This window comes from Schistocerca serialis, chromosome 4 (assembly GCF_023864345.2).
Source record: "Schistocerca serialis cubense isolate TAMUIC-IGC-003099 chromosome 4, iqSchSeri2.2, whole genome shotgun sequence".
NCBI lineage: Eukaryota > Metazoa > Arthropoda > Insecta > Orthoptera > Acrididae > Schistocerca > Schistocerca serialis.
The window spans coordinates 654,261,582-654,274,766 of NC_064641.1; positions in this window are offsets into that span (position 1 = coordinate 654,261,582).

Sequence of the window (13,185 nt, forward strand, 5' to 3'; positions counted from 1 at the left end):
AGTCGCCATAGGAAGAATAATGAATTAGGAACAGGTGTGCAACTGCAGAGAAGTAAAGTTTGTTTATTGAGAACATCACAGCCTTTCAGGTGCAAGGGCTAAAATCTTTCATAAATATGAGAGAGTAAAACGATACCCTGGAAACAGTTTGCATACTCAATCAACTGTCTTATTAAACACCTCCATAACCGGGAAGCTAATACGAGTATTCAAGGAGAGGTGGGAGAAGCACTATTAATGTATGTTGTACCAGTAAGTGAGACATTGTGCAGTGCATTCACTCACTCTGTTCACCTCCAATGTTTAACCAGGATCAGATTTTTGTCACTACAAAGTGCTTGTTGAGGTGAGCAATTGAGAATTAAATTCCATCAAAAGTCAAGTTTATAGCTGACTGTTCTATGTGGGAGTGGGATTCATCAGTAACTGCAGAATGTGCCACAGCACAAGGCCATGACAAAATTTGTTATAGCAAGTTGCAGAATCTCAGTGTGACTGAAAAGTGAATCATCCTTTAAGTTTTTAACTTAATATGGGAAACTGGATGATTTCCTGACACATTCCCCTTAACTCTGGGAGGATTCAGATACACTCAGATAGCTGTTGCATGTAATAGTCTCTGTCTACCCTTAAGGTTATTGCTGATTACAGCTTCCTGAAATACCATGAAGTTATTCCCAGAAAACACATTCCCTGCCCCTTCTTCTGATCAGTATGTCCCCCACATTTCTTTCATAACTGATATTGTGGAGAACCACCTCATTTATTGTCTTATCAGTCCAATTAATTTTCAGTGGCCTTCGAATATATTCTTTTCCAGTTTTCCCACAGTTCGTCACTCACTTTCATACGGACACACAGTCTCAGAAATTTCTCTCTCAAATTGAAGCCGCAAGGAGTAGATGTCTTATGGCAAGTACAGCTCTCTTCACCTGTTAAATCTGATGCTCATGCCTTATTTGCTTGAATCAGACTTGTGTTCTGGTGTGGGAGGAGGCTAAGTAAGCACAGGTGTTGAATCTAGATTCAGTGTTGCTCTTATTTTACAGAATATAATGTAAAATGATTTAGCAAATAGGTAGGTACAGGAAAAAAGATTTTATTTTTTTGCCAATTTCAGTATTATATTTGTTGCCCAATGCAGGGTTATTTTCAGCCAGTTTTAGTTATCTTCTGATTACTTTCTTTTCAATTAAACTCCATTTTGGTCTTACCACAATGTGTGTGTGTCTATATATATATATATATATATATATATATATATATATATATATATATATATATAAACAAAGATGAGGTGACTTACCGAACAAAAGCGCTGGTAGGTCGATAGACACACAAACAAACACAAACATACACACAAAATTCAAGCTTTCGCAACAAACTGTTGCCTCATCAGGAAAGAGGGAAGGAGAGGGGAAGACGAAAGGAAGTGGGTTTTAAAGGAGAGGGTAAGGAGTCATTCCAATCCCGGGAGCGGAAAGACTTACCTTAGGGGGAAAAAAGGACAGGTATACACTCGCACACACGCACATATCCATCCACACATACAGACACAAGCAGACATATTTAAAGACAAAGAGTTTGGGCAGAGATGTGACATCTGGAGTAGGTGGTGGTGGGAGGGTGCATGGGACAGGTTTTACACTGGGGCGGTTACAAGGGTAGGAGCCAGAGGGTAGGGAAGGTGGTTTGGGGATTTCATAGGGATGAACCAAGAGGTTACGAAGTTTAGGTGGACGGCGGAAAGACACTCTTGGTGGAGTGGGGAGGATTTCATGAAGGATGGATCTCATTTCAGGGCAGGATTTGAGGAAGTCGTATCCCTGCTGGAGAGCCACATTCAGAATCTGATCCAGTCCCGGAAAGTATCCTGTCACAAGTGGGGCACTTTTGTGGTTCTTCTGTGGGAGGTTCTGGGTTTGAGAGGATGAGGAAGTGGCTCTGGTTATTTGCTTCTGTACCAGGTCAGGAGGGTAGTTGCGGGGTGCGAAAGCTGTTGTCAGGTTGTTGGTGTAATGCTTCAGGGATTCCGGACTGGAGCAGATTCGTTTGCCACGAAGACCTAGGCTGTAGGGAAGGGACCGTTTGATGTGGAATGGGTGGCAGCTGTCGTAATGGAGGTACTGTTGCTTGTTGGTGGGTTTGATGTGGACGGACGTGTGAAGCTGGCCATTGGACAGATGGAGGTCAACATCAAGGAAAGTGGCATGGGATTTGGAGTAGGACCAGGTGAATCTGATGGAACCAAAGGAGTTGAGGTTGGAGAGGAAATTCTGGAGTTCTTCTTCACTGTGAGTCCAGATCATGAAGATGTCATCAATAAATCTGTACCAAACTTTGGGTTGGCAGGCCTGGGTAACCAAGAAGGCTTCCTCTAAGCGACCCATGAATAGGTTGGCGTACGAAGGGGCCATCCTGGTACCCATGGCTGTTCCCTTTAATTGTTGGTATGTCTGGTCTTCAAAAGTGAAGAAGTTGTGGGTCAGGATGAAGCTGGCTAAGGTAATGAGGAAAGAGGTTTTAGGTAGGGTGGCAGGTGATCGGCGTGAAAGGAAGTGCTCCATCGCAGCGAGGCCCTGGACGTGCGGGATATTTGTGTATAAGGAAGTGGCATCAATGGTTACAAGGATGGTTTCTGGGGGTAACGGATTGGGTAAGGATTCCAGGCGTTCGAGAAAGTGGTTGGTGTCTTTGATGAAGGATGGGAGACTGCATGTAATGGGTTGAAGGTGTTGATCTACGTAGGCAGAGATACGTTCTGTGGGGGATTGGTAACCAGCTACAATGGGGCGGCCGGGATGATTGGGTTTGTGAATTTTAGGAAGAAGGTAGAAGGTAGGGGTGCGGGGTGTCGGTGGGGTCAGGAGGTTGATGGAGTCAGGTGAAAGGTTTTGTAGGGGGCCTAAGGTTCTGAGGATTCCTTGAAGCTCCGCCTGGACATCAGGAATGGGATTACCTTGGCAAACGTTGTATGTGGTGTTGTCTGAAAGCTGACGCAGTCCCTCAGCCACATACTCCCGACGATCAAGTACCACGGTCGTGGAACCCTTGTCCGCCGGAAGAATGACGATGGACCGGTCAGCCTTCAGATCACGGATAGCCTGGGCTTCAGCAGTGGTGATGTTGGGAGTAGGATTAAGGTTTTTTAAGAAGGATTGAGAGGCAAGGCTGGAAGTCAGAAATTCCTGGAAGGTTTGGAGAGGGTGATTTTGAGGAAGAGGAGGTGGGTCCCGCTGTGACATCTTTCTGTTTTTACCAGTAGTCTCACTTCGTATTCACCTTCCCCTTTTTACCGTAATCTGCTATACAATTTTATCCCGCCTGTATATACTCAATAATACGTAACCCACTTCCAAACCATAACCAAAGAAAATTTATTTTCCGCTTTCAACACTACCTCTGCTATAAAATCCACCGTTTCTAGTTCAATAACAGCTGCTTTCACGTATTAAACAACCATTTCGGCTAGTTCTAATAACTTTCACTTTATTTCCACTTCCGTTTTTCGCACATCACTGATCATTTTAGCCGCTCCCCACAGGTTTTAACGTCATTATTTCACAATTGTTAGCCCCATTTTCGTAATCTTTCACCACAACACCACTCCTTTTAATACGTTTTTACGAAATTTTCCCGAATTTCTCCGTTCTTTAACGTGTTTTAACGGCAACACAACCACCTAACCTTTATGCACATCGCTGTCTACCAACCCAAGTTCACCACAGGATCAACTTAACCAACACTTTTTCGCCTTTTTTCATATCAGACCTCCAGTTGCTTTCTAATTCACCCTTATCTCTCCCCATATATTTTTATCTTTCATTTTCATTTCAACCTCATGTTAAACTTTCCACCTTCCAAGACCATGTCACCCTCACAACACCCCCACAATGACCCCATTAAGTTTTATTTACATTCCCTCCGCAAACATGCCTTCACCCTAGCCAGATTACGCTCGCATATTTTATTTTCTCAGGCTTGTCTGACATTTGGCATAACCCCCAAAGGCCTCACACTTAAAGTTCCCATCTCTGGCTGCAACCCATCTTTCCATCAGTCCCTATACCAGTTCCAAACTGAACAATCCATTGCCCTCACCCACCTAATCCTTCACCTACACATCAACTCAGCCAATGAACACACCCATCAACTCCTATCCTTAATAAAAGTTCTCAATCTTTCCTCTCCCACATCCACACCGGCTATTCAGAGCATCCTCCTACAGGCCAACCGCAAATTAGAACAGCATGCCACCCTTCACCTCAAAAAACTATCCAATCTCCTGGTTTCCCACCTCCGGAAAGGCAACTCACTCACCCTTCACAGCCTTTCCAGCAAACCTCAACCACCTCTCATAGCACACAAACCCAGTCTCTCCCATCTACTCAATCTCCCACTTCCAGCTCCACTCCCTCCAAAACCTCAAAATTCCAATCAACACAATCTGGTACCACAACACCCTAATTCAGTAATTAACCTTTCCTCCAAACCTCTCTCCCAATCCGAAACCTCTGTCCTATCCAAAGGCCTCACCTTCAGCCCCACTCCCAGATTCAACCAAACAGCCCTCGTCAAAGATTTACTGTCCTACACTCGTACTCTCTGCTGGAAGTATCACTTTGCCACGAAGAAAAATGATCCTAATCCTACCCCTAATGATCCAACTCCCCAAGACAATATCCAAATTGAACCCTGCCTGGAACAGTTCCGTCCTCCGCCACAGCGGGACCCACCTCCTCTTCCTCAAAATCACCCTCTCCAAACCTTCCAGGAATTTCTGACTTCCAGCCTTGCCTCTCAATCCTTCTTAAAAAACCTTCATCCTACTCTCAACATCACCACTGCTGAAGCCCAGGCTATCCGTGATCTGAAGGCTGACCGGTCCATCGTCATTCTTCCGGCGGACAAGTGTTCCACGACCGTGGTACTTGATCGTCGGGAGTATGTGGCTGAGGGACTGCGTCAGCTTTCAGACAACACCACATACAACGTTTGCCAAGGTAATCCCATTCCTGATGTCCAGGCGGAGCTTCAAGGAATCCTCAGAACCTTAGGCCCCCTACAAAACCTTTCACCAGACTCCATCAACCTCCAGACCCCACCGACACCCCGCACCCCTACCTTCTACCTTCTTCCTAAAATTCACAAACCCAATCATCCCGGCCGCCCCATTGTAGCTGGTTACCAATCCCCCACAGAACGTATCTCTGCCTACGTAGATCAACACCTTCAACCCATTACATGCAGTCTCCCATCCTTCATCAGACACCAACCACTTTCTCGAACGCCTGGAATCCTTACCCAATCCGTTACCCCCAGAAACCATCCTTGTAACCATTGATGCCACTTCCTTATACACAAATATCCCGCACGTCCAGGGCCTCGCTGCGATGGAGCACTTCCTTTCACGCCGATCACCTGCCACCCTACCTAAAACCTCTTTCCTCATTACCTTAGCCAGCTTCATCCTGACCCACAACTTCTTCACTTTTGAAGACCAGACATACCAACAATTAAAGGGAACAGCCATGGGTACCAGGATGGCCCCTTCGTACGCCAACCTATTCATGGGTCGCTTAGAGGAAGCCTTCTTGGTTACCCAGGCCTGCCAACTCAAAGTTTGGTACAGATTTATTGATGACATCTTCATGATCTGGACTCACAGTGAAGAAGAACTCCAGAATTTCCTCTCCAACCTCGACTCCTTTGGTTCCATCAGATTCACCTGGTCCTACTCCAAATCCCATGCCACTTTCCTTGATGTTGACCTCCATCTGTCCAATGGCCAGCTTCACACGTCCGTCCACATCAAACCCACCAACAAGCAACAGTACCTCCATTACGACAGCTGCCACCCATTCCACATCAAACGGTCCCTTCCCTACAGCCTAGGTCTTCGTGGCAAACGAATCTGCTCCAGTCCGGAATCCCTGAAGCATTACACCAACAACCTGACAACAGCTTTCGCACCCCGCAACTACCCTCCTGACCTGGTACAGAAGCAAATAACCAGAGCCACTTCCTCATCCTCTCAAACCCAGAACCTCCCACAGAAGAACCACAAAAGTGCCCCACTTGTGACAGGATACTTTCCGGGACTGGATCAGATTCTGAATGTGGCTCTCCAGCAGGGATACGACTTCCTCAAATCCTGCCCTGAAATGAGATCCATCCTTCATGAAATCCTCCTCACTCCACCAAGAGTGTCTTTCCGCCGTCCACCTAACCTTCGTAACCTCTTGGTTCATCCCTATGAAATCCCCAAACCATCTTCCCTACCCTCTGGCTCCTACCCTTGTAACCGCCCCCGGTGTAAAACCTGTCCCATGCACCCTCCCACCACCACCTACTCCAGTCCTGTAATCCGGAAGGTGTACACGATCAAAGGCAGAGCCACGTGTGAAAGCACCCACGTGATCTACCAACTGACCTGCCTACACTGTGATGCATTCTATGTGGGAATGACCAGCAACAAACTGTCCATTCGCATGAATGGACACAGTCAGACAGTGTTTGTTGGTAATGAGGATCACCCTGTGGCTAAACATGGCTTGGTGCACGGCCAGCACATCTTGGCGCAGTGTTACACCGTCCGGGTTATCTGGATACTTCCCACTAACACCAACCTATCCGAACTCCGGAGATGGGAACTTGCCCTTCAGTATATCCTCTCTTCTCGTCATCAGCCAGGCCTCAATCTCCGCTAATTCCAAGTTGCCGCCACTCATACATCACCTGTCATTCAACAACATCTTTGCCTCTGCACTTCTGCCTCGACTGACATCTCTGCCCAAACTCTTTGTCTTTAAATATGTCTGCTTGTGTCTGTATATGTGTGGATGGATGTGTGTGTGTGTGTGTGTGTGTGTGTGTGTGTGTGTGTGTGTGTACCCGTGTATACCCGTCCTTTATTCCCCCTAAGGCAAGTCTTTCCGCTCCCGGGATTGGAATGACTCCTTACCCTCTCCCTTAAAACCCACATCCTTTTGTCTTTCCCTCTCCTTCCCTCTTTCCTGATGAGGCAACAGTTTGTTGCGAAAGCTTGAATTTTGTGTGTGTGTTTGTGTTCGTTTGTGTGTCTGTCGACCTGCCAGCACTTTCATTTGGTAAGTCACATCATCTTTGTTTTTAGATATATTTTTCCTCCGTGGAATGTTTCCCTCTATTATAAATATATATATATATATCCGGAAGGTGTACACGATCAAAGGCAGAGCCACGTGTGAAAGCACCCACGTGATCTACCAACTGACCTGCCTACACTGTGATGCATTCTATGTGGGAATGACCAGCAACAAACTGTCCATTCGCATGAATGGACACAGTCAGACAGTGTTTGTTGGTAATGAGGATCACCCTGTGGCTAAACATGGCTTGGTGCACGGCCAGCACATCTTGGCGCAGTGTTACACCGTCCGGGTTATCTGGATACTTCCCACTAACACCAACCTATCCGAACTCCGGAGATGGGAACTTGCCCTTCAGTATATCCTCTCTTCTCGTCATCAGCCAGGCCTCAATCTCCGCTAATTCCAAGTTGCCGCCACTCATACATCACCTGTCATTCAACAACATCTTTGCCTCTGCACTTCTGCCTCGACTGACATCTCTGCCCAAACTCTTTGTCTTTAAATATGTCTGCTTGTGTCTGTATATGTGTCTTATATATATATATATAAACAAAGATGAGGTGACTTACCGAACAAAAGCTCTGGCAGGTCGATAGACACACAAACAAACACAAACATACACACAAAATTCAAGCTTTCGCAACAAACTGTTGCCTCATCAGGAAAGAGGGAAGGAGAGGGGAAGACGAAAGGAAGTGGGTTTTAAGGGAGAGGGTAAGGAGTCATTCCAATCCCGGGAGCGGAAAGACTTACCCTAGGGGGAAAAAAGGTAAGTCTTTCCGCTCCCGGGATTGGAATGACTCCTTACCCTCTCCCTTAAAACCCACTTCCTTTCGTCTTCCCCTCTCCTTCCCTCTTTCCTGATGAGGCAACAGTTTGTTGCGAAAGCTGGAATTTTGTGTGTATGTTTGTTTGTGTTTGTTTGTGTGTCTATCGACCTGCCAGAGCTTTTGTTCGGTAAGTCACCTCATCTTTGTTTTTTTATATAATTTTTCCCACGTGGAGTGTTTCCTTCCATTATATATATATATATATATATATATATATATATATATATATATATATATATATATATATATATACACACACACACACACACACACACACACACACACACACACAGGCGGGGTCAAAGGTCACGCGCTCAGAGAGCTGACGTAACATGCTGTTGCATACTCTATGTCGACAGATCCTAGATGTACTCTTGTGCGTTCTTAAGCTAAGCTACAGATCACTTTATTTATGAAAATACAGCGTACAATCTCCAACAAATTTAACATATTCACAGGTACCTTTACCTTTAATCCATATAAAAACAGTTTCATTAATTGATATCTTACGTCTACTACATGTATACAAGGAAAAGGGTGAGGGTGACATATATGTTGATTTGCCAAAGTCTTTATTTGCATTTTCGGTGACGTGATATGTTCGATAGGCTATGATGTCACGATCAACGAAGCTTTCCAGTCCGGATACATTGGGTACGCCTGTACCACCACGTACAATAGCGACTCTTAACCATCCGTTACCGTGGGTAAAAGAATCATTGATGTCAATGCTGAAGTTGAGTCTGCAACCACAAAACACTGCAGGTCCATCCAGTAGAGCGTGTGCAGCGACAGATTTGATCGTATTCTTTTTCTTGTCAGCGGCAGATATTGTCATTTCGATGTCTTCAATAGTTTTATATATTGTCTGTCTTGAACGGCGACGATATCTTCTGTATGGCATCTTGGCAGCGTTCAATGCAGTTGCCTGTGCAGCAGCAGCAGCAGCGCGAATGATCGGCTCCGCCGAGAGCGCTCGCTTATGTAGTCGCGCACTTGCGCGGGACTTAGATTATTTCACAGTGCCAGCGGAGCGTTATTCCGGACGCGGGCACTAGTAGCACTAGGTGCCCGCGTCCGCTGTTTGTCAGTCTTCGACGGCTGGCGCGCTGCCAAGATGGCCTTGAGCCGCCTTATCGGCTTAACCATCCGTTACCGTGGGTAAAAGAATCATTGATGTCAATGCTGAAGTTGAGTCTGCAACCACAAAACACTGCAGGTCCGTCCAGTAGAGTGTGTGCAGCGACAGATTTGATCGTATTCTTTTTCTTGTCAGCGGCAGATGTTGTCATTTCGATGTCTTCAATAGTTTTATATATTGTCTGTCTTGAACGGCGACGATATCTTCTGTATGGCATCTTGGCAGCGTTCAATGCAGTTGCCTGTGCAGCAGCAGCAGCGCGAATGATCGGCTCCGCCGAGAGCGCTCGCTTATGTAGTCGCGCACTTGCGCGGGACTTAGATTATTTCACAGTGCCAGCGGAGCGTTATCCCGGACGCGGGCACTAGTAGCACTAGGTGCCCGCTTGATAAGCTGAGGTCAGCGCGTGACTTACCTTAGGGGGAAAAAAGGACAGGTATACACTCGCACACACGCACATATCCATCCACACGTACAGACACAAGCAGACATATTTAAAGACAAAGAGTTTGGGAGAAAGACATACATATTTTAATGTTAGGGAGCACGCTGTATTTAATCTAAATAACATACAGACACACGTGGAAAACAGAAATAGAGGTGAAAGAAATTCTTGGAGTTGGAGATTTTATGTGGATTGTGGGAACAAAGTTTTTAGAACATAATGTTTCGTTGTAAGAAGCCAGTCATGGGCACGCTACGCTTGAGAGACATTACTAATGAGCACATTGATAAGCTGAGGTCAGCGCGTGACTTACCTTAGGGGGAAAAATGGACAGGTATACACACGCACATATCCATCCACACGTACAGACACAAGCAGACATATTTAAAGACAAAGAGTTTGGGCAGAGATGTCAGTCGAGGCAGAAGTGTAGAGGCAAAGAAGTTGTTGATTCTGTATGGCATCTTGGCGGGCCAAGATGCCATACAGAAGATATCGTCGCCGTTCAAGACAGACAATATATAAAACTATTGAAGACATCGAAATGACAACATCTGCCGCTGACAAGAAAAAGAATACGATCAAATCCGTCGCTGCACACGCTCTACTGGACGGACCTGCAGTGTTTTGTGGTTGCAGACTCAACTTCAGCATTGACATCAATGATTCTTTTACCCACGGTAACGGATGGTTCACACAAAATTCAAGCTTTCGCAACAAACTGTTGCCTCATCAGGAAAGAGGGAAGGAGAGGGGAAGACGAAAGGAAGTGGGTTTTAAGGGAGAGGGTAAGGAGTCATTCCAATCCCGGGAGCGGAAAGACTTACCTTAGGGGGAAAAAAGGACAGGTATACACTCGCACACACGCACATATCCATCCACACGTACAGACACAAGCAGACATATTTAAAGACAAAGAGTTTGGGCAGAGATGTCAGTCGAGGCAGAAGTGTAGAGGCAAAGAAGTTGTTGAAAGACAGGTGAGGTATGAGTGGCGGCAACTTGAAATTAGTGGAGATTGAGGCCTGGCGGATGACGAGGAGAGAGGATATACTGAAGGGCAAGTTCCCATCTCCGGAGTTCGGATAGGTTGGTGTTGGTGGGAAGTATCCAGATAACCCGGACGGTGTAACACTGTGCCAAGATGTGCTGGCTGTGCACCAAGGCATGTTTAGCCACAGGGTGATCCTCATTACCAACAAACACTGTCTGCCTGTGTCCATTCATGCGAATGGACAGTTTGTTGCTGGTCATTCCCACATAGAATGCATCACAGTGTAGGCAGGTCAGTTGGTAAATCACGTGGGTGCTTTCACACGTGGCTCTGCCTTTGAAGTCAGGTGGCACAGTGCTTAAAACTGTCACTCCTGGCCCTCTAAAAGTGTCAAGCATCTGAATTGTTTCTGCTCAAAGGATTTAGAACATACATTTCAACTCCTTGAATACCAGTTTTATTTAAAAAAAAAAAAAAAAAATGTATGCGTATCTTAATTAAGTCTTTGTAAGAAGTAACAATATAAAGAGAATGTTTCTGGCTTTTCACATTTCGTTTTTCAAAGGGGGAGGGATATGACTTACAGGATTACTCATAAATACCTTCAGGGTTTCAGAAGATAATTGTGCAAAACGTACAAGACGTACTGAAAGCACTCGCACATCAGTGAACAGAGCATCTTTCCAAGTTTGTAGCTTGCGCTCCAGGTGTTCAACATGGGCTTCATTTGTGATGTGTCAAGTGCAAGTTGTTTACATGATGTGTCCATGAAAGCTTGAAGGCAATTTGCTTTGTGAATCTGGTAATTGGGTTGCCTGTCTGCAGGTGTGAACTAATTTGATGTGACGATATGGAGACAAGGGTTGACAATGAAACGTGAGGACAGCACAACCTACACGTGCAATCTGTAGTTGTAGGCATTCTGCTATCTGTTAGCAGGCTTCCCTTTACTGGTGGAACACTGACACATAGCAATTACAAGCAACAAATTACAGTTGGTTCTGTGATAACCTATTGTGGGACACACAGAAGGTCTGTTCAAAAACTTCCAGAACATTCATAATTTCACACCAATGGTGTGTTGGAGCAAAATGTGGTTGGCATCTGTGCACACCCCTATGCTTAATGTGCAACTGGTGGATGTTTCATTGTTGTATATTGTTCAGTGCAGTATTGAGTAGAACGTTGTGTCGCACAGGTTGCGAATATTGAGATGGCGGAGTTGGAGTAGAGAAGCAACACATCTGCATTGAATTTTGTACAAAACTCAAGAAAATGTTTACAGAGATACACCAAATGATGCAGGAAGCCTATAGTGATGAATGCTTAAGCCATACTTGATGTTACGAATGATACACTCGGTTTAAAAATGACCAGATGGAAGCTAAAGATGACCTTAGTTCAGGTTGTCCCTTGATGTCTACCGATGATGCTGATGTCAGGAAAACAAACAAAATAGTGTGTACCTATCGAAGACTGACTGTTCGAGAGATTTTAGAAGAATGCAACATTTCAGTTGGATCATGCCATGAAATCCTGACACAGCCTCTTGGAATGCATCGTGTTGCTGTCAAGTTCGTTCCATGAATCATGAGTCAAGACCAGAAAGATCATTGCTTTGCAATCCGTGAAGAGCTTTTGGATTGAACAAATGAGAATGAGATGTTCCTTACTAGAAGCATAACTGTTGATGAGATGTAGGTTTACAGTTATGATGTCTTCATAATAGATTGGGAAAGGTTCTGTAAGACAAAAAAACTCATCAGGTCAGGCCAAATGTCAAAGCCATGCTGATAGTTTTCTTTGACTTTGAAGAATTAGTTCATCATGAATTGGTGTCACAGTGACAAACTGTTAATCGATAGTATTATTGGGATATGTTGCGATGCCTGCAAGAAAATGTGAGAAGGAAATGGCCTGAAATGTGGCAAGTTAATTCATGGCTCTTGCATCACGACAGCGCACCTGCATATTCATCCCTTGGTGTGTGACTGTTGTGCAGAAACCAAAATGACTGTGCTGCCTCATCTTCCATACTCTTTAGACCTGGTCCCTGCAGACTTTTTTTTTTTTATTTCTGAAGTTGAAAACCCCATTGAAAGAATGAAGATTTGCAACAATAGATGAGATAAAATAAAATTTGCAGATGGTGCTTCATGCAATCCAGCAAAGGGTGTACCAAGACTGCTTCCGGAAGTGGAAATGGCATTGAGAGTGGTGTATCAATTGTGGAGGAGAGTATTTTGAAGGACACCACGCACAATAAGAGAAAGGTAAACGTAGAAAAAATTTGAGAACAAACATTTGGAATTTTGAATAGACCTAGTAAATCCTGGTAATATTCAATGGGCTAAAATATCTTTGTGTGATGAAGCTACTTTTAAAAAATAGAACAAACATATTTTAGACCCAGACTGTAGAGATTCTGTAGGTTGTGTTACTTTGTGGAGCCATCTGGAATCTTCAGTGTTATCTCAGAATGCTCTGTTCTCGAACAGTGAATTCCGTGGCAGCTTAACTACAGGTAATGTGATGCTCATCTTTCATATACAATCTGTGGTATGATCTTTTATAGTTCTTCTATGTAGCAGCAATTTATTCTTTATTTTTCTTGCACTAGAATGTCAGAAATATGTGCTCCT